This window comes from Phyllobates terribilis, unplaced genomic scaffold (assembly GCF_046119375.1).
Source record: "Phyllobates terribilis strain yellow unplaced genomic scaffold, ASM4611937v1 Scaffold_10__3_contigs__length_209671492, whole genome shotgun sequence".
NCBI classification, from domain to species: domain Eukaryota; kingdom Metazoa; phylum Chordata; class Amphibia; order Anura; family Dendrobatidae; genus Phyllobates; species Phyllobates terribilis.
This window is the reverse complement of record NW_027362770.1, coordinates 39,486,746-39,513,371: the sequence shown is the minus strand read 5'-3', so window position 1 is coordinate 39,513,371 and position 26,626 is coordinate 39,486,746.

The following is a 26,626-nucleotide window of genomic DNA, read 5'->3' as shown; positions in this document are numbered from 1 at the left end:
GCTCGCAGTGGACTGAAGGACCTGCGCTGACGTCATTTAGTCATGTGATGGCAGGTACTTCAATGCAGTGTACCGCGAGCTGCCAGCAAGCCAGGACGGAGCGAAGCAAGACTGCGGGGCCATCGGAAGGTAAGTATAGATTTATTTTTTTCTTTTTTTACATTCTTTAGGGTCACACTATATAAATCCATACCGTTTACATGGATTTATATAGTGTGACCAAGTTGTCAAGCACTTTCCAAGAGATGCTAAAATCGCTTGGAAAGCACTTGTCAACCCGCATGCGGAAATGCATGTGAAGAACGCTTCACATCCACTTGTCCCTGGCAGGAAAAACGCATGTACAATCCGCATGTATATTTTCTGCCAGGGAGATGCAGAAATGCTCAGGAAAAAATCCGGAGCATTTCTGCATCGTGGGCACATAGCCTTAGTGTTGCAAAGCACAACAGGGCACCCCAGATGAAATCATGAAGCTTGTATATAGTAATGTATATTTACATATATACAGTGGGGAAAATAAGTATTTGATACACTGCCGATTTTGCAAGTTTTCCCACCTTCAGAGAATGGAGAGGTCTGCAATTTTTATCGTAGGTACAATTCAACTGTGAGAGACAGTATCTAAAAAAAATCCTGAAAATCAGATTGTATGATTTTTACATAATTAATTTCCATTTTATTGCATAAAATATGTATTTGATACAATAGAAAAACAGAACTTAATATTTGGTACAAAAACCTTTGTTTACAATTACAGAGGTCAGATGTTTCTTATAGTTCATGACCAAGTTTGCATATGCTGCAGCAGGGATTTTGGCCCACTTCTCTGTACAGAAGTTCTCCAGATCTTTCAGGTTTCGGGGCTTTTGCTGGGTAACATTGATTTTCGGCTCCCTCAATGATTTTCTGTTGGGTTCAGGTCTGGAGACTGGCTAGGTCACTACAGGACCTTAAAATGCTTCTTACGGAGTCACTCCTTAGTTACCCTGGCTGTGTGTTTCGGGTCATTACCATACTGGAAGAACCAGACATGACCCATCTTCAATGCTCTTACTGAGGGAAGTAGGTTGTTGGCCAAAATCTTGCGATACATGACCCCATCCATCTTCCCTTCAAGACGTTGCAGTTGTCCTGTCCCATTTTCAGAAAAGCACTCCCCCAAAGTATGATGTTTTCTCCACCATGCTTCAAGGTGGGAACGGTGTTCTTAAGGTTGTACTCATCCTTCTTCCTCCAAACACGGCTAGTGGAGTTGATACCAAAACATTCTATTTTGGTTTCATCTGACCATATAACCTTTTCTGATTCCTCATCTGGATCATCCAGATGGTCATTGTCAAACTTCAAACGGGCCTGGACATACACTGACATGAGCAGGAGGACCTTCGTACCCAGCAGGATTTTAATCCATGACGGTGTAGTATGTTACTTACGGTAATATTTGAGACTGTGGTCCCAGCTCTCTTCAGGTCATTGACCAGGTCCTCCCTTGTATTTCTGAGCTGATTCTTGATGTTTCTCAGAATCATCCTTACCCCACAAAGTAAGATCTTGCATGGAGCCCCAGACAGAGATTGACAGTCATCTTGTGTTTCTTCCATTTTCTAATAATTGCGACAACAGTTGTCGCCTTCTCAACAAGCTGATTGCCTCCTGTCATTTAGCCCATCAAAGCCTTGTGCAGGTCTACAATTTTGTCCCTGGTGTTCTTAGAGAGCTTTTTGGTCTTGGCCATGGTGGAGAGGTTGGTGTTATGTTCTGCAACTTAGAACTAAGGAATAGGAGGGAAAAGCTGTCCCTGCACTCAGAGTCAGCTTTACCCTACGCTGGGGTGGGTGCCCTACTCCATATGAATAGCCCCACTGAAACTCCTGCACTGAACGCAAACGAAGACCTGTAAGAAGGGGAAAGGGGTCCCTAAAAGATCTAAGGACTGACAGCAAAAGCAGGAGACCTCCTAACAGAAAAATTAGTTGCAGAAAGGAAAATTTAAAGAAACAAAACTGGTGTAACAAGAAGTCCCAGGATAACAATAGTCCAAAGCAATATGAACTAAACAAGGCTACTTAGCCAGAGCACGAGCGTTACAACACTGATGTCCAGCAGGGAATGGGAGCCAGGTGCTGGGTAATAAAGAGTTCAGAGATCACATGACCAAGAATCCCAGCACCAGAGGAAAAGACTAGAAGCCAGCAAACCACAACAAGATGACCCCTCATTTATTATTGCATTATTCTCTTTTTGGGATACCGCTCCTGAGGTCTTCATGTCTTTTTCTACATTTGCGTATAATCAGGAGGAGGCAAATGGCATCATCTCACGGGTCAGTACTTCTGGCACTTTTCTCCACACCCCCATCGGAGAAGTACGAACAAGGGACTTGGAAAAGGAACTGAAGAGACACACAGCTCTAGAACTTCATTACATAACCCTTGCTGAATATCATAAAGTTCAACACATCCCACGGGGACTACGAGTATCCTTACGTCCAACCCTTTTCCATGATAACCCTGATTTTTGTGCCAAATTCGAGGGAATACTAAATAAATGTTCCATGGACATAATATTGCTCACAATTGATTTTCTCCATAAGGAAATAACGGATTTAAATACGAAAATTATTGCAACAGAACAACAACTTAATAACACAATCTCCTCTGATGATTTTGTATCCTTGAAAAATAAAGTGGATAAGATTATAAGCGATTATCGTAACAATCTCCAAGACAAGAAAAAAAGCAAGTTTCTCCGTGACACTGAAGATTATTTGAACAATCGAGTATACAGATGGCGTATATCTGACTCACAGAGAGGAGGTGGATTTTACAGACGCGGCTATACCTCATCACCAGGCTACAACTTTTCAACGGACAGCGAAAGGGATGCAACTCACTCTGGCCATTTTTTACAGCAACAAAGACCATTTCCTTTCCGAAAAAAATGAGGAGGGGGAGGAGAACAAGGCCCACGGGACAACATGAGAATGACGACAAGGTCTCAGGTAGGACGACCAACATTGTCTTTAACATCTCATCCAGTACTTTAACTCCAACAGAACTTTCCGTTTTACAAAAAGGACTTTCATTCTGTCCCACTCCCCCACTGAATACGTTTACTTTAGAACAGGATCTTCTCTGGTTTTACAGGACTCTAAGATTGAAAGTACATTTCTCTAAGGATAGACACTGTATGGACCTTTAGTCTATAGAATATAGTGATAAGGGTAATATGTTTCAGTTATATGATCTCCAACTTCGCACCCCTAGTCGTTTTCAGCCTCCTAAGACATATCATCACGTGGAAACATACATTGATTTAGTTCAGAGAGACATAAAGAATACTTTAACTGCTATTAGAGGTGAATTACATAACAGGAATAATTTAACGGTTGAGGAAAAGAGAGCCCTTTCTTCCCTTAAAGAAAGGAAAGACTTGATAATTAAACCTGCTGACAAGGGGGGTGCGGTAGTGGTAATGGACCGCACATACTACATTACTGAGATTAAGAGGCAACTAGCAGATGATGATACATATTTACCCTTACCTTCTAACCCAACTTCCGAAATTTCTAACCTCATCAGTCAATTGATTAACAATCACCTAACTGCAGGCACCATTGATACCAAAATGGCTGAATATTTGGTCAACCATCACCCTACCATACCTGTCTTTTATACATTACCCAAAATACACAAGGATTTACAACGACCTCCGGGTAGACCAATTGTTGCCTCAACCGACTCCCTTTTATCTCCTCTTGCTATAGTTTTGGACAGGATCCTTACCCCTCACATACCAAAAATTACGTCATATCTAAAAGATACTACGCATTTTTTGACTACCATTAGTGCATTAGACTCCATTCCAACTACCAGCACATTAGTCACTATAGACATCAATAGTCTATACACTTGTATAGACCATGAAAGGGGAATCCAGGCAACTTATCATTTCTTAAATATCCACACTACAGCAGAACAGATTCAATTTTGCATAGATTTACTCACTCTCATCCTTAAGAAAAACTACTTTCTCTTCGAGGATCAATTTGTCCTACAAAAGAGGGGTACCGCGATGGGCTCCAATGTAGCCCCCCCTTACGCTAACATTTTCATGGCCGAGCTTGAAAATCAGCATATATATACCCATGTCTCCTATCAAACACATATACTTTACTGGAGACGTTTCATAGACGATATTTTTATGATCTGGACTGGCACGGATGTTGAACTTACATCATTCTTTGAATATATTAACGCAAGGGTTCCCAATTTAACCTTTACCAAACATAGTGATCCGTATTCGATCCATTTTTTGGATACCACAATTACACTACTCAATACTGGAACACTTGAGAGTGATTTATATGTGAAACCCACAGATAGAAATAGCATTTTGTTTTACTCCAGTTGTCACCCACGACATGTGAAGAGAGCTCTCCCCAAATCACAACATTGTAGAATTGACCAGATAATATCCAACAGTACAACAAGATATAGGAGACATACAGAAATGGATTCTAAGTTTCAACAGAGAGGTTATCCTATCGATCTCCTGTGTAATAAAACAACAAGTACCCCTACTAAGATTAAAACTCCCCGGGTCACATTTGTCAATACGTATCACCCGTTTAGTAAAGCTATCTATAAAAGCATCCAGCAACATTGGCCCCTCTTGCAGAACTCTTACCCAACAATTATAGAATTTTCTTCCGCGCCGTTATGCTGTTACAAAAGGGCCCGCAATATCCAGGATTATCTGGTTAAGGCTGATATCGGGTCAACCCGAACAGGACCTGTTCAACGAACGTTGGCCACTCCACGCCGAGGGACTTTCCCTTGCTTGGGATGCCCACAATGTTCAAATGTTACTAAAGGTGATTCTTTTACACACCCTCGTTAAGGGAAGAGATACCCTATCAAAGGGTACTTCTCATGTGATTCCAGTTTCGTAGTATACCTAATCAAATGCCCATGCGGTCTCGGATATGTGGGGGAAACTACCCAGCATATCCGGGACCGCATCTCACAACACAAATCTACCATTAGATGCTCTCGTACAATGCTACCTATTCCAGCTCATTTCCAGAAAATGTCCCACACGGTGTCACAATTAAGATTCCAGGTAATTGATCACATCCCATTAAATAGGAGAGGTGGTGATCGTGTATTAAGATTGAAAGAACGTGAATCCTATGGGTTCACACACTACAGACTCTGACACCAGAAGGTCTCAATAGAGAGTATGAAACCCAATACCGATAAACATTATATTATTAATATGTTTTATTACTATTGCCAATATTATGGTCAGATTGGTTTATTATATTTATATCTCATAATTCTCCCTTTTTTCTTTTCCCCTTTCTTTCCCACAGGTTAATACCTAAAATAGGGGTGACAAAATTGTTCTTTCTGCCTAAATAGGGGATTTCAGCTATCCCTTTTCCTCCCTTTATTGCCAGGCAGCCCTAGCTTCTTATCATATTGCAGTTTCTCGCTTTCTAAACGTGGTGCGCTTGCGCAAGAATCCCCGTGCGGTCCACAGTGCGTTCCAATAAGCGGAAGTAGTCATCACAGGCGCCGGAAGTCGCACAATAGCACGTGACTGAATGCACGTGTAACGCACCTGCTAAGCCGCACATCAGCGTCTCTCACCCAGATATCTCTCATTTACACAGCGCATATATAATAGCGCCATGACGGATCACTTCACGCACTGCCCTGAGCACCGGCACATCCCCTTTGGAGGCTCCGTTCTCTACTATACCAGGTATGCTTGACTCATAAGTACACTTCACCCTATTAGGTTGTATTCATACCAGCAACCATATAATCTTTATGATTGTCTTCAACTTTTCTCTAGTATCCCTCTGGTCCAACCAGCAAATGTCTATTTGAGCCAGTAAGTCCCTTTCCAAACCTCTCTGTACTTCACAATTTGTATTAATCATGGATTCCCTCTTTTGCCACATATGTTCATTCACTTTGATTTTCCATTATGTAAGATGACCAGTTTACCTCCATTTCACCCGTTTTTTCATTCAGAATGACCTTGTTTTATATATTATGAAATATTATTGTATATTATGTATCAATTATGTTTATTGTGCATTATGTATTCACTTCCCCCCCGCCTCCTCCGTCTCCCCCTTTTTTTTCCCTTTTTTTCTCTTTTCAATTTGCATCACTTGTTTTTTCATAGAGTAAACCTACATAGGTCGAAACGTTGGTCCATTATGTTGTTTGACCTTCAAAAGCTTTAAGATGTATGATGAATATATTGCCACAAGAAAGGGATTGTGCTTTGAGTGAATAAAATTGATTTTGCTGCACCTCCAGAGCTCTTTGGAATTTTCTTCGTATGCAAATTGGTGTGCCGAGGTTTCTCCCTATACAATAAAATTCAAAGCAATTATGTAAAAATCATACGATGTCATATTCTGGATTTTTAGATTCAGACTCTCACAGCTGAAATGTACTTCTGATAAAAATTACAGACCTCTCCAATTTTTCTAGGTGGGAAAACTTGCAAAATCGGCAGTGTATCAAATACTTATTTTCCCCACTGTATTTTTATTTATCTATATGAGACATTATTAGTCTATCTTGTATGTATCTATTAATTATATATTTTAATATATTGCATATGCAGTGTTTACCATATGTTTGTATGGTTTTTTTATTGCAGTTAAAGTGAACCTGCCCAATCCATGGGCAGCCACTGGCTGTATGACCTCAGCCAGGTATGTTTGACTCTGAAACGCTACCTTGTTTCAGAGAAAAACATACTTTAGAAGCCACTGGACAGTGCTTGTATACTAGTCGGACAGGTGGGTCCCACCACACACGTCGGCAGAGACCTGTTAACCCAGGGCAGTGGGTAGTGAGAAGCCAATGGGGATCCACCTGTAGGACAAGTTTACAGCGTGGTCTCGATCTCCAGCGGCTTTTAAAGTATGTCTTCCTCTGATACAGCAGCGTTTCAGAGTCAAACATACCTGGCTGAGATCATACTGCCAGTTTCTGATATATGTTGTCAACAGATTGGCTTTTACTTAGCCATTGTTTGTGAAATTATCAATTAATCCAGCTTCATTTCCACTCTAAAACAATTTCAGAGATGTACATTAGTCTATCAGTGCCAGTTGGAAAGGCAGATGCTTGAGAGTCACATGTTGATGATCCACAAAACAATGAACTGAGTGGAGGTGCAGAGGAGTGAGGAAATAAGATAAGATAAATTTAAAAAAAATTAGAATGGAGTTTTTGGCTTAATTGCTGTTGCATTCATTAACTATGATAATGCACAATTTTTTTTTCCAATGGGATTATCCATTTAGTGTATGCTTCTCAGAAATTCTGCTGTAGTGTTGGACTGGTTCAGTTATTTACTTCCCTCCCCAGAATTTAGCAATGTCATCTCAAATCAGGGATTGAGGGTAATGAACGTCTGAATCATATTTCCTACAATCAAGCTGATTGTGTGCCATCAAGTCTTCATAACTTCAGAATAAAAGATTCCCTTGAAAACAATATTTTTCTTGAAATAAATTGTTTTATAATCTCCAAAATATGGTCTATAAAACATAAATATAAAATAACAAGAATAAATAACCCAACTGGCCTAGTCATGGTAATGTGTTTAGGTGAATATTGCACTCTACACATGAAAATTACCAATCCTCCTAACCCAATTATATGGCTAGAACAGAAACTTCACACAAGGTAACACCTGCCACTTACCCTAGAATGAAATGAATTCATTTTTTAAGTTGATCTGCCCTTCTGTTCCTTATTCAAGTAGAACATAGTGATATACTGAAAATAAAGATTATGTTAACACTGTTAGTGTAAAATTGCTAACGAGCAGCTTGTGGCAGCTTCATTGGATTTACAGCCCATAATACATAACATGCTTAAAAGCAATATAATAGGAAGCAACACAAATTCTGTTCTTATATTTGTGTGCATAGCAAATTGCTTATGGTAGGAAATGTTCCAATGAATCATGTATGACCACTAGATATCAGCAGTGTAATGTGTGAAATTCATGTCCAATTAAAATGACAGGCTTTATAATAAAACAAGGACAACACATTTGGAGCTATTCATTAACACTGTGCAAATGAGCAATTGAGAATGATTGTAAAACATTTGTGACTTTTCCAATTAAGTGAGCAGCTTTGCTAAATATGATGTTATTTCCAGTTAAGTGATGTTTTAGATTGTAAAGTATGGAATAAAGGATTTTAGAATGTGTACACACATTTTTTAAAAAAATGATTTCAATATAAATTACCTGTCAAATGCTTCTTTTGTAATAGTTAAAATGTGTTGGCCATATTTCTCTCTTCCCTTGCTTTTTAGAGTCACATCTTATCAAGTTGGAAAGATCATGAACAAATTCTGTTCGCAACACACATTCAGACTTGATTTCCTATTTGGCACGTTAGGAACATGTGTGAAGGGCATCGGCTGACATCGAGTACTACTCCTGCTAGGCAGGTGAGCACATTCCAGCTGTCAGATAATGATAACCACTAAGCACTTGTCCAGCATCCATCACTGTTATGGTGGCGTCATGCTGTGTTTTTGCTCTCCATTTAGAGTGTATGCCGGGAAACCTTCCGTTTTATACACTAAATGTGTCCATAGGGTTACATTAGCCAGATGGAAGCCCAAAAATATTATTGGCAGTTATACAACCATATACTGCAAATAATGTAATAAACTATGTTATTCTATACAATGGTATCCAGTTTCAAAATATATCTATTGAACATAGGGCATTACTATCTATGAGAGATGCATGCCACTGTTTGGCATCTGTCCCTAGCCTTTGTCAACCACATATTTTGGGAAACTCCAATGACTTCCATATATAAACAGATATCACTGGAGACCCCCATTTGAGAGCTTTTCACTATGGCAGCAGACAAACCACAACTTGTATGGGTGGTCCTTACTGCCTCCACCATGGTTGGGTAATTTTGAAATCAGAGTGACTAGGGCAGGACAAGATGCAGCTTTTGAGGTTTAAAGACTTGGCAAAAATTATCTATTTTCTTTGGAGGATTGTGGCTGATGAGGAAGGGGCTCTTTTACTGTGGATAGTGCAGTAGGGGGTAACAGATAACTTAAGATGAAATTTTCCACAGTGCATCAACCCCAGAAGTGTTTTGTACTTCAGACCATCTGCAACAGCCAGTGGATGGATTCATCTACTCAACCTTGCATTGACGCACCGCTATAGCTGGCTTACTGTAGCACTACACATGGAAGACAGGTAGTGAGTGATAGACCCCACAATACACATGGAGGAGAGAGTGACAGATTACATCTTTTGGTAGAGTTTCCGTGATTTAATAACTGCAATTCTGACATTTCAATTTTATTTTTTTACTTTTTTTATATATAAAGAGATATCACTGGAGACCCCTATCTGACAGCTTCTCATTAGTGATGAGCGAACGTGCTTGCCACTGCTCGGTACTCGCCCGAGCATCTCACTGCTCGAGATGCTCGGTGCTCTGCGAGTAATTCCTGGTTGCTCGGGCGGGAACTCGGGTCCCCTCCCTGCATGTTTGGCGCTCTTTAGATAGCCAATGAACATTCAGGGATTGCCTGCCACACACTGTAATGCTGTAGCCGTGTTGTTTGTGGCATTACAGTGAATGGCTGGCCACACAGCATCATCACGTGTATATAAGACCGGGCACCGCCATGCTCTTCACAGTCTACCTCGGAATCAGGTAGAGTAGGGAGATGTGTTGCTGTGTCAGGGAGAGATTTGTTTGTTTAGAGTTAGTATAGGTATTCCACAACATATATCTATAATATCCATCTGAACTAACAGTCATTCTGAGGACTAATCCAGCTGCATATAATCAGTGGTGATAGCAGGAATTAGTCAGGCAGGCAGTTTATGTGGCAAACTGCAGTGCATATAGTGCAAGAGGGTCCATTCCAGTTCTGTCTGCTGCTGCTACAGATATTTCTACAAATAGTCCCAGGTATCCGGGGCCAGAGATAATTATTATTTTGATCTTAAACCTGATTATTTGGTTAAAAAGCAATCCAGAGAACACCGTTTTTCTGCTTGTTGCCACAGCAGAATACAGTCAGATTCTTTCCATATTACAGCAATAAAAATCCAGAAATTTGTAGTGAATGTGGAAAATATTAACCTCCATTTAAATTTTGTTGCAGTGTGTCAGTGAAGTTATTGACACCAGGTTGTTGTGAAAAATAGTAACCTACAGGCCAGCTATTTAAAACTGTGGTTTTCCGTCACACGTATCACATATCACTGCAGTTCAAATCCTGCCATTTGTAGTGAACATGGAAAATATTGTCCTCCTTTTAAAATGGGCAAGGCGCGTGGCAAGGGAAAGGGAAGTGGACGTGATGGTGATGATGGTGCGTGCAGACAACGAGGCCGAGGCCGTGGGCAAACTGAAATTGTGCCACAACACACACCCACATCTTCTCGCTCGACCTTCCTGTTCCAATTATTAGGGGACCACAGAACACCACTATTGAACAAAGAGCAGCATGAAAAGGTTATTGGTTGGATAGCAAATAATGCTTCCAGTCACTTAGCCACCACCACCACCCTGTATTCTACATGGTCAAGTCTCAGTAGCCGTGAGTCTGGACTGCATATTCCTCACCCTGATCGTCCTTCCTCTCGCCATGCTGAGTGCCCGAAGACAACTGATCCCACACTTGGACACTCCAAAGAGCTGTTCACTTTTCCATTTATAGATTCGGGCCTCTTGCCCGGGCCACTTGAAGCGGGGCAAGAGGAGATCGCATGTAATGATGCCCAAATATTTCAGCAGCCACGGTCACATGAATGCAACGGTGGGAAACTGTCACAAGAGCTGGATGATGATGAGACACAATTGCCAGAAAGTCAGGAGGAGGACCAGGGTGCGTAAGTGGAAGATGAGGTGGTGGACGATGAATTCAATGACCCAACCTGGCAAGGTGACATGCAGAGCGAGGACAGCAGCACATAGGGGGATTGAGGCGTAGCACCACAACAGGCAGAAACAAGCAGTGTGGTGGCCACAGACAGAAGGCAGGCAACCTTTCCCTTTAACATCAACACGACGGAAGTTGCTAGAACAACTGTTAGGTCTTCCCGAGTCTGGTTGTTTTTTAAAGACTCTGCCGATAACCCTAAAAAGGCCATTTTAAACACCTGCCAGGACAGCATCAGCAGGGGTAGCAAAACTAGCAGCCTGACCACCACCAGCATAATCAGGCACATGGCAGCAAAGCATCCGACTAAGTGGGCTGAACCCCAGGGTCCAGCAACAGTGTCTGCGGGTGACACCACTGCTTGTTCCGCTGTTGTTCGTGCACGCCAATCCCCTTTCAATGGCGAATGAAAAGATGCCTCCCGCCCTGCACCAGTCGTTTAACATTCTCAACTAGCACCTTCAGCAAGCATGACCACGTCCTTGTCCCAGCGCAGCGTTCAGTTGTTCCTACATCAGTCCTTGGAACGCAAGCACAAATACGCAGCTAATGCCCCACAGGCCACACTACTAAATTCACACATTTTGCGAATGGTTGCACTTGAAATGTTGTCTTTTAGGTTTTTGGAGATGGAAGCTTTCCGCAACCTGATGGCGGCGGCCATCCCCCGATACTCAGTCCCCAGCCGCTACTATTTCTCCCGATGTGCCGTCCCCGCATTACACAAGTACGTGTCCCACAACATTAGCCATGCCCTCAACAACGCAGATACCGGGAAAGTACACCTAACCACGTACACGTGGACAAGTGCTTGTGGGCAGGGATGGTGCATCTCGCTGACGGCACAATGGGTTAACATAGTGGAAGCCGGGATCCAGTCGGACATTGGGATGGAACACTTCCTCCCGACACCGAGGATTGCGGGCCCTGGGTCAATCAGGGTTGCCCCCACATTCTACAGCTCCTGCACCTCTTCCTCCTCCTCCTCTTCAACATCCATCTCCGTAAGGACCACATCAATCTTAAGATGGAAGCACTGCCTCAGCCAAGCGGCAACAGGCTGTGCTGAAGCTAATATGCTTAGGTGACAAACCACACAACGCTGAAGAGTTGTGCACAGCTCTGAAAGAGCAGGCAGATCTGTGGCTGACACCGCTGAACCTACAGTCAAGCATGGTCGTGTGTGACAATGGCCAGAACCTGGTGGCGGCTCTTTGGTGAGGTGAGCTCACACACGTACCATGCCTGGCCATGTGCTTAACCTCGTTGTTCAGTGGTTTCTCAAATCCTACCCAGATCTGTTTGATCTGTTTGTCAAAGTACGCTGCCTGTGTGCCCATTTTAGAAAGTCAGCTACAGCTTCCGCCGCTCTTGCTGTGCTTCAGCAGCAATTGCAGCTTCCAGCTCACTGAAAGGTGTGTGATGTCCCCACACATTGGAACTCTACATTGCAGATGTTGGGAAGGATTTGTGAGCAGAAGAGGGCAGTTGTTGACTACCTGCATCAACAGGGCCGTCGGTATTCAGTTCAGACTCTACAAATAAGACCTCAGAAGTGGACATGGATGTCTGTCTGACATCTGTACCATCCTCCAAAACTTTGAGAACTCCACCAAGATGGTGAGCGACGATGACACCATAATTAGCGTCACCATCCCGCTTCTCTGTCTTCTTCGCTGCTCTCAATTCAAGAGGATGCATTGCAGGCGGAGCACGATGAGATCACCATACAGGGTGATTACACACAGCCCAATCTCATCTTATCCCAACATGGATTGGGTGACAATGAGGAAGAGGAGGAGGAGGAAGAATAGGAGCTAGTTTCCTACGGTATAGATGGTACTACCTGCACAACTGCCAGATCGTCTGTTCAGCATGGATGGCCTGAGGACAGGGAGGAGGAGGAGGAGGAGAAGGAGGATGAGGAGGAGAGCATGGTCAGTCGTCCTCTTGGTGAGGACATGAAAGTTTTGCCTCTTTGCAGTCTGGCACACATGGCTGAATGTATGCTACGCTGCCTTTCCCGTGACCCTCGCGTTCTCCAAATTTTGGGTGACAGTCATTACTGGTTGGTGACGCTTCTAGACCCACGCTACAGGGAGAACTTTATGTCTCTTATTCCTTTGCAGGACAGACCTAATAAAATGGGGCAGTACGAGAAGGCCCTGGCTGCGGAATTAGTAAGAAAATTCCTATCTGAAAATGCTGGCTGCAGAGGTCATAGTTTGTTGGATAACCAAGAAGTAAAGGCGAGAGAGCCACAAATGCAATCCAGCAGAGGCAGGGGAATACTGTCAGGCTATGTGCCCACGATGCAGAAATGCTGCATATTTTTTACGCTTCTCCCTGGCAGGAAAAATGCATGTGGATTTTACATGCGTTTTTGCCGCCAGGTAGAAGCGTTTGTCAAGTGTTTTTGCATGCATTTCTGCATACGGGTTATCAAACGCTTTTCCAAGCGATTTTAGCATCACTCGGAAAAGTGCTTGACAACTTGGTCACACTTTATAAATCCATACAACCGGCATGGATTTATATAGTGTGACCAAGTAATAGTTTAAAAAAAAGAATAAGAATGGTAAAAAATAAAAAATAAAGATTATACTTACTTTCCGATGGCCCGCGGTCTGCTTCTCTGCTCCATCCGGTCTCCCCGGTGTCTCGCGGTGGTGTGAAGGACCTGCGATGACGTCATTGAGTCATGTGACAGGTCACGCGACCGCCGACGTCAGCGGTCGCGTGACCTGTTACATGACTCAATGACGTCATGTCAGGTCCTCACACCACCGCGCACCACCCAACACTTCTCACGCATCGCTGAGGAGGCCGGGGGACATCGGAAGGTAAGTATAATCTTTATTTTTTATTTTAAATTCTTTTTTTTACAGGTTCTATGGTACCCAGGTCTGGATGAGAGTCTCCTCTTCTCCAGACCTGGGTACCATCTGCACATTGAACCGTGTGATATCCGCATGTGCAGATGCAGTGATGTCACGCGGTCCAATGCAAGTCAATAGCGGCAATTACGCTGCGTGTCCGCAGAATTAATGGACATGCTGCGTATTGTTCCACAATGATAATCCGCAGCAGAAATTTCCGCAGCATGTGCACAGCACATGCGGATTATCATTGGGGACCATGGGGCACGTATTACCAAGCGTTTTTTAAGCGTTTTAAGCCTAAAAGTTCTGGGACAGTTTTCTCAGACCCACCCATTTAACAGGCCCTGAGGCGGGGGTATTCTCACAAGGATGCAAAGTTTGGGAAGATGGTGAGGGAGTACCTTGCTGACCGTACCAACGTCCTCCGTGATTCCTCTGTGCCTTATAATTATTGGGTATCCAAGCTGGACATGTAATGAGTATAATTACATTATCTGTAACACTCAGCAAAAGCTGAAATCAATGTGCCAATCCCAAGGTTCCCAGGTTATGTGAGTTACACTAAAGATCTGGATCAATTTTACCTAAACACAGTGTCAATCTAGTGAGGGTGTTCTATGGGATTCCCTGAAATGGCACACTGAGTACAAACCTACCAAAATTAACAATAACAATACATGATACTTCACCAGTTGCTCTTATACCCCTAGTATATGGATACCCAGGTATCTTAAAGCTACTGTACCGTTAATCTCAGATGTAGTCTCTCACAGGCCTGTGAATAGCGATGGCTGCAGCTAGTCGTGAAAAACTTTGGCGCCAAATAAAAACAACTTTTCCTTGTCTTGTCAGCCGATGCCGAGCCCACACACCGAGGACTTTAGTCCTGTAGCCTCAGGTTATGATCCAGGAAGAACTCTTCACCAGGGCTTGTCAGTATCCTCTCAATGTGAATGGCACCGGACCCCATCTCTCCTCTCATGTTCACTCACTGTTTCCCAGGCCACTGACCATGCGCTCCGTCACAGAGATGGTACCCTTTGTCTCTTTCCAAATCCTCGCCACTTAGCCTGTTCAGCTCAAAGTCTCTAGTCCACACCGCATGGACTTCCACAAATCTCCAAAGAGCCACACAGCTTTCCCCAGCTCTGCATTCGTTCTTAAGCAGGGACACAGCTTCCTTAGGGACAAGGGTTAACAACCTCCACAGGAAAGCTTGTGGGGAGAGTCCCATCAGACTCAGATTCCTGTGTCTCACACAGCAGTCTGCTTTACAACAAACAGGGTCTCCCAGTCTGCCCCTGCTCTCTGCTCAGCCAGGCAAAATCCACAGGGTCCTAATGCTCTCCTGCTGCTATTACAGTTCACACTCTCACAGACACGTGGCATGAACTGTCTCTCTATGCCTTGGAGGTCTTGGCCTGCCCTGCCGCTAGCGTTTTATCAGAGCGGGTTTTTAGTGCCGCAGGTGGAATTATAACTCATAGGTATATCAGTCTGTCAACTGAAAATGCTGACAGGCAGACTCTTATAAATATGAACAAGGGCTGGATTGGGCCAGACTTCTCAACACCCCGAATGATAGCAGCGTAACATAAACTCAGATCCAGTGTCTTTTTTTCGGAGGTCTATTCCCATGCACCTCTTCACACCTGCACATGGGTATATGCTTACTGATTTTGTCTATTTGCTCTTATCCCCCTTCTTCTCCTCATCCTCCATCACCATATCATTCACCACCATATCTATCATATCACCTCCTCTACATCTCTTGCAAGGGGCATTGGAGTTCCTCCAAATTTTTAGCAGATTTTGCATACACTGCATAGGCAAACACTATGGGAGACTCACTTCCTAATAATGGGAACATTGATTTTAAGAGGCTCTCTGACCTCTAGGTCTCTTGCAAGTGGCAACTCAAATACAGTGCCTTTTTTTGGCGAGGTCTAACTCTATTACCATGCACCTCTGTCTTCACACACAGACATGGGTATATATGCTTCCTGATTTTGTCTATTTGTTCTTGTCCTCATCCTCCACCACCATATCGCCGCCATATGTACCATATCAACATATCTCCGTCTCTTGCCAGGGGCATTGGAGTTTCTCCAAATTTTGGCAGCCGTTGTTTCACTGCATAGGCAAACACTATGGGAGTCCCACTTCCTAATAATGTGAACATTGTTTTTAGGAGCCTCTCTGAACTCTACATCTCTTACAAGGGGCATTGGAGTTCTTCCAAATTTTTGGCAGCCATTGTTTCACTGTATAGGCAAACATTATAGGAGACCCACTTCCTAAAAATGGGAACATTGTTTTTAGGAGGCTCTCTGACCTCTACGTCTTTTGCAAGGGGCATCAGAGTTCCTCCAAATTTTTGGCAGCTGTTGCTTCACTGCATAGGCAAACACTATGGGAGACCTACTTCCTAATAATGGGAACACTGTTTTTAGGAGGTTCTCTGACCTCTACGTCTCTTGCAAGGGGCATTGGAGTGCCTCCAAATTTTTGGAAGCCGTTGCTTCACTGCATAGGCAAACAGTATGGGAGACCCACTTCCTAATAATGGGAATATTTATTTCAGGAGGCCCTTCGATCTCTGCGTCTCCTGAAAGGGGCATTGAAGTTCCTCCAAATTTTTGGCAGCCGTTGCTTCACTGCATAGGTAGACACTATGAGAGAACCACTTCCTAATAATGGGAACATTGTTTTTAGGAGGTTCTCTGACCTCTACGTCTCTTGCAAGGGGCATCGGAGTTCCTCCAAATTTTTGGCAGCTGTTGATTCACTGCATAGGCAAACACTATGGGAGACCCACTTCCTAATAATGGGAACATTTTTTTTAGGAGGCTTTCTGACCTCTACATCTCTTGCAAGGGGCATTGGAGTCCCTCCATACACAAGAACAGTATAGGAGATACACTCATTAATAATGGGAACAAGGCATAGCCGGCTGATGGCTCTCTAAAAATAGTGAGGGCCGACTGCTGGCACAAAATGTTAAAATGACATTTCCAGGTGAATGCATTTGTCTTAAAAAATAACATAAATCAAAAACAAAAGGACAGTAGGATCTTTCTTTAGTATAAAAACCAGAGTCGCCAATGTAACCTCAATGTAATCACATTGTTCAGCTCCTGAACCTTCTCCTCCAGTTTGGCCTCCATCTCCGAAAGACCACATCAGTCACAAGCTGAAAGCGCTGCAGCTGCCTTGGCCAAGCAGCAACTGGCTGTGCTGAAGATAACATTCTTAAATTAAGAATCTTAATGCTGAAGTGACAAACCTGGTGTGGTCGTGTGTGACAATGGGCGGAACCTGGTGACGGAGAAATGACAGTCGGAGCAGATACGGTTTTCAAAAGTCAGTCCTTTCAACAAACTAAAATATATGGCTGTGTTGAAATGCAACTCACCGACAAGCTGTGGACTGGCTTTGTACCGTCCCTGGCCACATTTACCTGTCTACGTGTTTGTGATTAGGCGGTCCTTCCCAGTAAGTGCACTGGGGAGGGCACAGGTAATGTTGTGGGACCCATGAATGTGGAAGGCGGAGATGACACCGGGAGAAATAGTGGCGGCTGGGGACCGAGTATGGACACCCGGCCACTGCCGCCATGAGGTTATGGACAGCTTCCGCCTCCACGAGCCTAAAAGACCACATTTCAAGTGCAAGCAGCATTAGAGGACTTTCTGGGAGAAATGACAACTGGAGAAAATATGGTTTCCCAAGTCCTTTCACCAAGCTAAAGAATATAGCTGTGGTGACAAACAACTCTCATGAAAAAAGCTGTGGACTGGCTCCGTACCATCCCTGGCCACATTCACTTGACCACGTATTTGTGGCTAGGCGGTCCTTCTCAGTAAGTGTATTGGGGAGGGCACGGGTAATGTTGTGGGACCCGTGCTTGTGGAAGGCGGAGATGACACTGGGAGAAATAGTGGCAGCTGGGGACCGAGTATGGACACATTTCAAGTGCAAGCAGCTGTTGAAAATTTGGCAGTATAGTATAGCATCCTGTGGGTATGTGGGTGGCAGGCTGCATACTTGCGCTTGCATTCCATGGAATGGGTAGGGACAACTGAACGCTGCGCTGGGACTAGGACGTGGATGTTGATTGTTGCAAGTCTGCAATGACAGGTGCATGGCGGGAGTCATCTTCACATGCGCCAAGGATCACTTATGATGGGCACAATTTTAGGCTGTGACCTGGGAGTCAGAGATGCTTCCGGGGGTCCTCCCCATGCTGTTCCCATTCTTTTCAGCACTGTATGCACGTTTGTGACGATGTTTCACACACCACTTGGCCAGATAAGGTTGTAAAATGTTAAAATGACATTTCCCAGTGTCTTGGTTGAAAGCAATGCAAAACTGTAAAAACGCATCAAAAATGCTACATGTGAACATAGCCCAAGGTGTGGAGGAGCATTTTTGTTTTTGGTTATTTATTTTGTCTTATATACAAGTCATTACCCAGGAAATGATGTTCTTTAACATATTTCCCAGGAAAATCCATTTTGGTTTCGTTTTTGCATGTTTTATTGTGAGTCCGTAAAAGTGGCATAATACCTCTGACAACTTTGTTGACAGCAGTGACCTGGGAGTCAGAAATGGTTCCAGGGGTCTTCCCCTTGCTGTTCCCATGTCATTTGAGAACTGTTCCCGTCGATTTGGGCAATTTTTAGGCCCTCTGCAGATGACTGCGGGGAGCAGCAAGAAAAATGCTTGAGTTTCCCATAGACTTACATTGGGCTCATTACTCAGACCGAGCACTCGAGTATTCCAATTTGCTCGATCAGAGAAATGAGTACCCGAGCATTTTAGTGCTCGCTCATCACTACTTCTCATCATGGCAGCAGACAAACCACAACTTGTATGGGTGGTCCTTACTGCCTCCACCATGATTGGGTAATTTGGAAATCAGAGTGACTAGGGCAGGACAATCTGCAGCTTTTGAGGCTTACAGACTTGGCAAAAAAAAATTATCTCTTTTTTTTGGAGGATTATGGCTGATGAGGAAGGAGCTCTGTTAGTGTGGATGGTGCAGTAGGGGGTAACAGATAACTTCAGATGCAGTTTTCTCCAGTGCATCAACCCCAGAAGTGTTTTGTGTTTCAGACCATCTGCACCAGCCAGTGGATGGATTCATCTACTCAACCTTGCATTGACGACCCACTATAGCTGGCTTACTGTAGCACTACACATGGAAGACAGGTAGTGATAGACCCCACAATACACATGGAGGAGAGAGTGACAGATTACATATTTTGATGGACTTGCCGTGATTGAATAACTGCAATTCTGACATTTCAATCTTATTTTTTTATACCGTTTATGGATTGGGTTAATTAGTTTTATATATTGATAGTATAGACTTTTATGGATTCAGACATACCACATATGCTTATTTTACATTTTTTTTTATTTTTATTGTTGACAATGAGGGGATGATTAGATTTTTTGTATTTGTTGTATTTTATAATTTTACAAAAACTTTTTATCTAATCTGGAGCAGCAAAGCATCAGTTGGTGAAGTGCAGCAGAGATAGAGTAAGGTAACAAACCACCACTTTGGCACACCTAAGATTATATTCCTTGCTACTCAGAGTAATAAACGGTAATAAAATAACTGATACTCTTTCCTAGTCTAACCTAGATTCTTTCCTTTTCTGCCTGCCTTTGGCAATTAATGACATAGTAATTTGCCAAACAAAATAAAGCAGAGACTGTACTGGGAGATGCTATGCTAGTTTTGATAAAGATTACACTACCATGGTCAAGTGAAAAGATGGAAGTTGGAAGACAATGAAATAGCATAAATTTACTGTAGGCTGTCTACTCACAGAGTCAGAATCAGCAAACTATCAGAACCTACTGCACCAACACAAGGAAAATAAGAGAAGAACTCTCAGTGAGGATACTGTAAATATTTGGCAGCTCTACGACAGCACCAGGAAGGATTTACCAGTCCTGTCTCTCCTTTGTTCTGTGACCTAGTTGCCATTTCAAAAATTCTTCTTGCAGAACCAGAGAGAAGGAGTAGGATACAATCCCTGGGATCCAAACTTTGAGACCTCAACCTATCCTGACAATTAAGTCTTTCCCAGCAAGATAGCGAAAAACATCGATTCTACATTGCTAGGGAACTGCAGCCCAGATCCATTCAAGTAAAAGTGCATCATTATCATCATGCTTAAGATTGAAGCAGGTTCAATTTTCTTTAAGGAGCCTAATGTTTGCCAGGCCAATATTTCAGGCACCGTTATCAAAACAACAGCAGTCGGAATCAGGCAGGGTGGTTTTGTTTCACAAGTAATCCTGCTACCTACATAGTGCTGAAGAAACCATGATTGATTACATCAAGCAATGTTACCCCAATCTGATATGTCCAGTATTGGTGATATACATTAAATGTTATAAACTACAGGGTTGGTCATTTATATGGGTACACCTAAATTAAATGGGAATGATTGGTGTCATCAACTTCCTGATGGTGACACATTAGGATATGGGAGGGGGGGAACTTTTCCAGATGGGTGGTGACCATGGCGGCCATTTTGAAGTTGGCCATTTTGGATCCAACTTTATTTTTTTCAATGGGAAGAGGGTCATGTGACACATCAAACTTATTGAGAATTTCAAACGAAAAACAATGGTGTGCTTGGTTTTAACGTAACTTTATACTTTCATGAGTTTTTTACAAGTATATGACCACTTTTAAAATGTGTTCAAAGTGCTGCCCATTGTGTTGGATTGTCAATGCAACCCTCTTCGCCCACTCTTTACACACTGATAGCAACACCGCAGAAGAAATGCTCGCACAGGATTCCAGTATCCGCTGTTTCAGATGCTGCACATCTCTTATCTTCACAGCATAGATAATTGCCTTCAGATGACCCCAAAGATAAAAGTCTAAGGAGGTCAGATTGGGAGACTTTGGTGGCCATTCAACTGGCCCACGATGACCAATCCACTTTCCAGGAAACTGTTCATGTAGGAATGCTCGGACCTGACACCGATAATGTGGTGGTGCACCATGTTTTTGGAAAAACTCAGGGAACTTGCCATCTTCAGTGCATAAAGAGGGCAACACATCATCATATAGCAATTTCAGATTTCCATTGATGAAGAATGGCCCCACTATCTTTGTACCCCATATACCACACCATACCATCAAGATACATTTGATGTGTCACATGACCCTATTCCCATTGAAAAAAATAAAGTTGGATCCAAAATGGCTGACTTCAAAATGGCCACAATGGTCACCACCCATCTGGAAAAGTTTTCCCCCTTCCATATACTAATGTGCCACAAACAGGAAGTTGATATCACCAACCATTCTCATTTAATTTAGGTGTATCCATATAAATGGCCCACCCTGTATATATTGTATATAGCAGTTGTGAACAGGATTTTAAGGGTGCAGGAGAGTCTGTTACCCCAAAGCTTGCATTTAAATTTTTCGACATATATAGAGGGGACTTATCCCCTATACAAAATCAAACTAGTACTGTGGATCTTACAAATTTGATATTATATAAAATAGAACAATGATAACGCTCTTGAACCCAATGACAATATATGCGCTCTTGGCCACAGAAGAGACAAGAGCATTCAAGGCTAAGTATTTAGATCAGACAATGCTCAAAAGCAAACTCCGTCAGTCACCATAAGGGAAGAGGTGGAGGATGGTAATTGTGGGGGCAGAATGATGCACTAATCCCTTCAGCACATCAAGAGTGCACCAAAGCCCTCTCATTTACTAAAACTGTTTTATATAAACAAAATTAGTAAAATCTACTGTACCAGTATGATTTTTTATAAAGGGCTAAGTCCTTTATATGAATATCTAAATAGTTCAATTTGAGATTTGGGGGTAACAGATTCCGTTTAAAGAGGGGCTTTAAACACAGGTCATACTAAATATTATTGAGGATTATATTTAATCTAGGAATGAGAATTGTTTTATTGATCAATCATGGATGAATTTGATGGACCTGTGTCTTTTTTTAGTCTATTGCATGTAACTATTGTGACAAAATTACTGACAGAGTGCTGGATGGGAGATATGTTTCACTGAGGCTATTAGCTTCAGTGATGTGAATCTTGGAAGTCTTCTCCAGCATGTTATGTGCTCATGGGGTTAAACCGCCATTTTAAAAGGGCTGTTTTTTTTGTGAATGACCATAATGTGGGTTGGAGTTCATTCACAATATCTACACCCATGCTATAAATTGCCAGCCTTTTGACTCAGGAGTTGTTCAGTATCTGGAGAGGCTTGCTCCAGAGAGGAGCTTGCATTTGTTGTGCTAAACCTGAACCGTGTGTGGTTAACCCTGAGTGGCTGGACCCCGGCCGATATACTAACTGTGCTGTATCTTTTTATTTAGCTTTGCCATTATGTCAAATTGGCTGTGGTTAATTTATAAACTCTAGATTGGTTTATGTCATTTTTAATAAACCAATCTGAATCTTAAAGAGACTGTGTTCCGTGTCTACCTTCGTGTACAGTCGAGCAAGTCGTTCTACCACACAATGTAGTAAACATCCTAGCTTCAGTGAAACTCAGTTAAGTTTTCTACTATTGCAAGTTCAAGGTTGGATTCTCTTAAACTACGGTCACCTACCTATTTCCTTTGACCATTCTCTTTCAATAAAAAGTTGCAAAAAATCAAGTTTCTGATTGATAAAAAGGTTACGCAGATACAGTACAATAAAGAACAAGGAATAAGATTTGTGCACTTAGTTGTAGAATTAAATTAATGTGTTAATGGTCTTTTTCCTTGACTTCAATACATTCTGTCTCATTAAAAGTAAGAAATGCAGATTTAATGGAAAAAAGCAAGCCTATACCTGCATATTTCTTTATATCACCATTTATGTAATAGAGTGTTTAATGTAATTTCAATCTATAAAAGTTAATATGTAGCTATAGCTACCATACACAGTACATGATAGATAATGCATGAACCATTGTTCCCAGAGCTGTCTAAGGATACACTCTGATGTATTATTAAAACCTTTTTTGTGTGTCTTTCTTATATATGAAATAAATGAAATCTGTCAAGATTTAAAAGTGTGATATTGCCTAGTTAACAATGGAGGTTTTTCAAAGCTCTAAAGTAAGTTATTGTTCCAATGTCTCCATCTTTTCTAATATGCACAGAATATAAATACTTTGAAACATAAGTTTATCAGTAAGTAGACATTCATTTTGGGTTATCAAAAGCAACCTGCATAGTAGATTAAAAAGACTAATTGCCTTGTGATCACTGGTTTTATCCCTGCTGGTCAGTAGGCATTTTGCTGGTGGGTATTTTATGATTTACTGAAGTAAAGCTTTCAACATGTACAAATATAAAATGTAATACTTGATTTTCATTACATAATATTCATCTACTTTGTGTTTACTGGAATAATAAACAGTACTTATAAAATCCACTTTATACATTCCTAAAGGGAACCCCTTTAAAGCCCAGGACGTACTAATACGTATCTGCGCCCTGGGACTTAATTAAGAGCCAGGTACGTATTAGTATGCCCTGTTGATTTCGTCCGCATACAGGCTGTGCAGGTGCGATCGCAGCCGGGTGTCAGCTGATTGTCACAGCTGACACCCGGTGCTATGTGCTGGGAGCGGTCCCGGCACATTAACCTCCGCAATGCTTCAATCGAAGTCGTTCGCAGCATTGCGGGAGTAAGGGGAGGTGATCGAGATACTCACCTCTCCTGCCGGCATCCAACGTTGTCTGCCGCGGCTTCCCGGATATTGCCATGACAACCCGATGTCGTCATGACAACATCCGGGTCACCAGACAGCAGGAAGATACTTTGGTCATGCGCAGTGCATCTGCAGCGCTGACAGCCTGTATAGCACAGTTGATCAGAGTAAAAAAAGTGAAAGTCCCATAGTGGGACAAAGTAAGTATAAAAGTGAAAAAGTGTTAAAAAAGAAAAAAATATATAGATTTTTAAAAAAAAAAAATAAAAAAAAATCAGGAAAATAATCCACAAAAAATAAAAATATAATGTACCCATCAATAAATATTATTATGAAAAAAAAAACAAAGAAACAATAAAAGGACACATATTTGGTATCGCCACGTCACACACCTCCACCCTACCACCTCAGACCACCAGAGGGAGCCCAGATAGGAATATATATACTGGAGGGTGGAGTTAGGCAGTCAGTCTGTTGAGAGGAGCTCCTGCCGAAGCTAGACTGCAGTGGAGCTCAGTCAGTTCAGTCCAGACTCAGAGAGCTCGAGTTAGTGAGCCTAGGGCGTGCCGACGCCACAAGAGCGGTGAAGAGTAGCGAGGCCTACTGCCCGTGTGGAGCCTAGTGAGGACCCCGAGCGTGGCCGAAGGCGAGTGGAGTAAGCAAGAAACTTAGGGGGCAGAGGAGCTTAACCAGCTCACCCCAAAAGCATTTACCGGACACCGGGTCCGCATCTGCAGGGATTACTTACATCCAGCAGAAACAACTGGAACCCCTGGCGAACTATATGTCCCAGGAACACCAATAGCTGATTACGTACCAGGGTCAGGAGTCACGGAGGCCCAAGAGACCAGGGAGTGTGATCTCCAACAGAAGGCCCTACCACCAGGTCAGCAGGTGCATGACAGAGACCAAATTAGGACTAGCTCCAGGCAGGTCAGAAACATATCAAGGAACGACAAGGAACAGGTGTCCCCACACCCGCTCACTGGGGAGAGTCCTGATATGCACCTTTCACCCTGAAGTACCCTGGACCGTGCCAGAAACACCACCAGTAAAAGTACTGAAGTGAACTGTTGTGTGTGCCTATTCTTCCTCTGACCCGGCTGGGTCCCCTCTGTCCTGCATCCCTACACTTACGCTTCCCTGAGGCCCCGCTCCACCTGTGGGGAGTCATACCAACTAAACTGCCTAAATACCAGCCTCAGAGGACTGTTGCAGCGCTGGTGATCCTCACCAAACACCACGGATGGCATCACGAACATTTCCTATCCCATATAACTTCCCCCCTTCTTTTAAGAGTGACCCCAGGGTACGGGCCCGGGAGCCAACCACCGTAACATCCCCCAAGATCAGGCAACAACAAGGCCCGGGCGCCAAGTCGTCCCCATCCCCTGGGCGCGTCATTTGTAGCGTGCTGGGGCTTTAAGTTTTCATCGCTCCCTGAACATGATTTGCAACTGTTTGACAGATTTAATACATGTGAGGAATGCTGGAAAAACAGGCCAGGTATTTAAAACTGTGTTTTCTCCGTCGCACGGATTACATATATGTTTTCAGGAAATACTGCCATTTCTGGCCTCCATTAAAAATAATTTTCAGTGTGTCAGTGAAGCAATTGACACCAGATTGCTGTTCAAAACAGTTACCTACAGGCCAGGTATTTAAAACTGTGTTTTCTCCATCACACGGATTACATATATGTTTTCAGAAAATACTGCCATTTCTGGCCTCCATTAAAAAAAAATTTCAGTGTGTCAGTGAAGCAATTGACATCAGATTGCTGTTCAAAACAGTTACCTACATGCCAGGTATTTAAAACGGTGTTTTCTTCGTCACATGGATTACATATATACTTTCAGAAAATATTGCCATTTCTGGCCTCCATTAAAATAAAATTTCAGTGTGTCAGCAAAGTTTTTGACACTGGTTTGCTGTTCAAAACACTTACCTACAGGCCAGGTATTTAAAACTGTGTTTTCTCCGTCACACGGATCACATATACGTTGTCAGAAAATACTGCCATTTCTGGCCTCCATTAAAAATTTATTTCAGTATGTCAATGAAGCAATTCACAGCAGTTTGCTGGTTAAACTACTTACCTACAGGCCAGGTATTTAAAACTATGTTTTCTCCGTCACACAGATCACATATAAGTTTGCTCCAAACTTAGTCATTTGTAGTGAGCATGGAAGATACTGTACTCCATTTAAAATGGACAAGGCACGTGGCAAGGGACAGGGAACTGCACGTGATGGTAATGGTGCATGCAGAGGCCGAGGACAAGGCCATGGGCAAGCCGAAATTGTGCCACACCAAACACCCACATCTTCTCGCCAGACCTTCCTGTCCCAATTTCTAGGAGACCGCAGCACACCACTCAGAGCAGTGTCAAAAGGTTGTTGGTTGGATAGCGGATAATGCTTCCAGGAACTTAGCCATCACCCTGTCTTCCACACGGTCAAGTCTCAGTAGCCGTGAGTCTGGACCGCATATTCCTCACCCTCATCCTCCTTCCTCCCACCATGCCGAGTACCCAGAGACAACTGATCCCACTCTTGTACACTCTAAGGAGCTATTCACTTTTCCATTTTCCACTTGAAGTGGGGCAAGATGAGATCGCATGTAGCGATACCCAAATATTTGAGGTGGACGATGATGAGACACAATTGCCAGAAAGTCAGTAGGAAGACCAGGGTGCGGAAGTGTAAGACAAGGTGGTGGATGATATAGTAACTGACCCAACCTGGCAAGAGGACATGCAGAGCAAGGACAGCATCACACAGGGGGAGAGAGGCAGAGCACCCCAACAGGCAGGAAGAAGCAGTGTGGTGGCCGCAGACAGAAGGCAGGCAACCATTCCCCATAACACCAACACGAAGGAAGTTGCCAGTACAACTGCTAGGTCTTCCTGAGTCTGGTTGTTTTTTAAAGACTCTGTCGATAACCCCAAAAAGGCCATTTGCAACACCTACCAGGCCAGCATCAGCAGGGGTGGCAAAACGATCAGCCTGATCACCACCAGCATG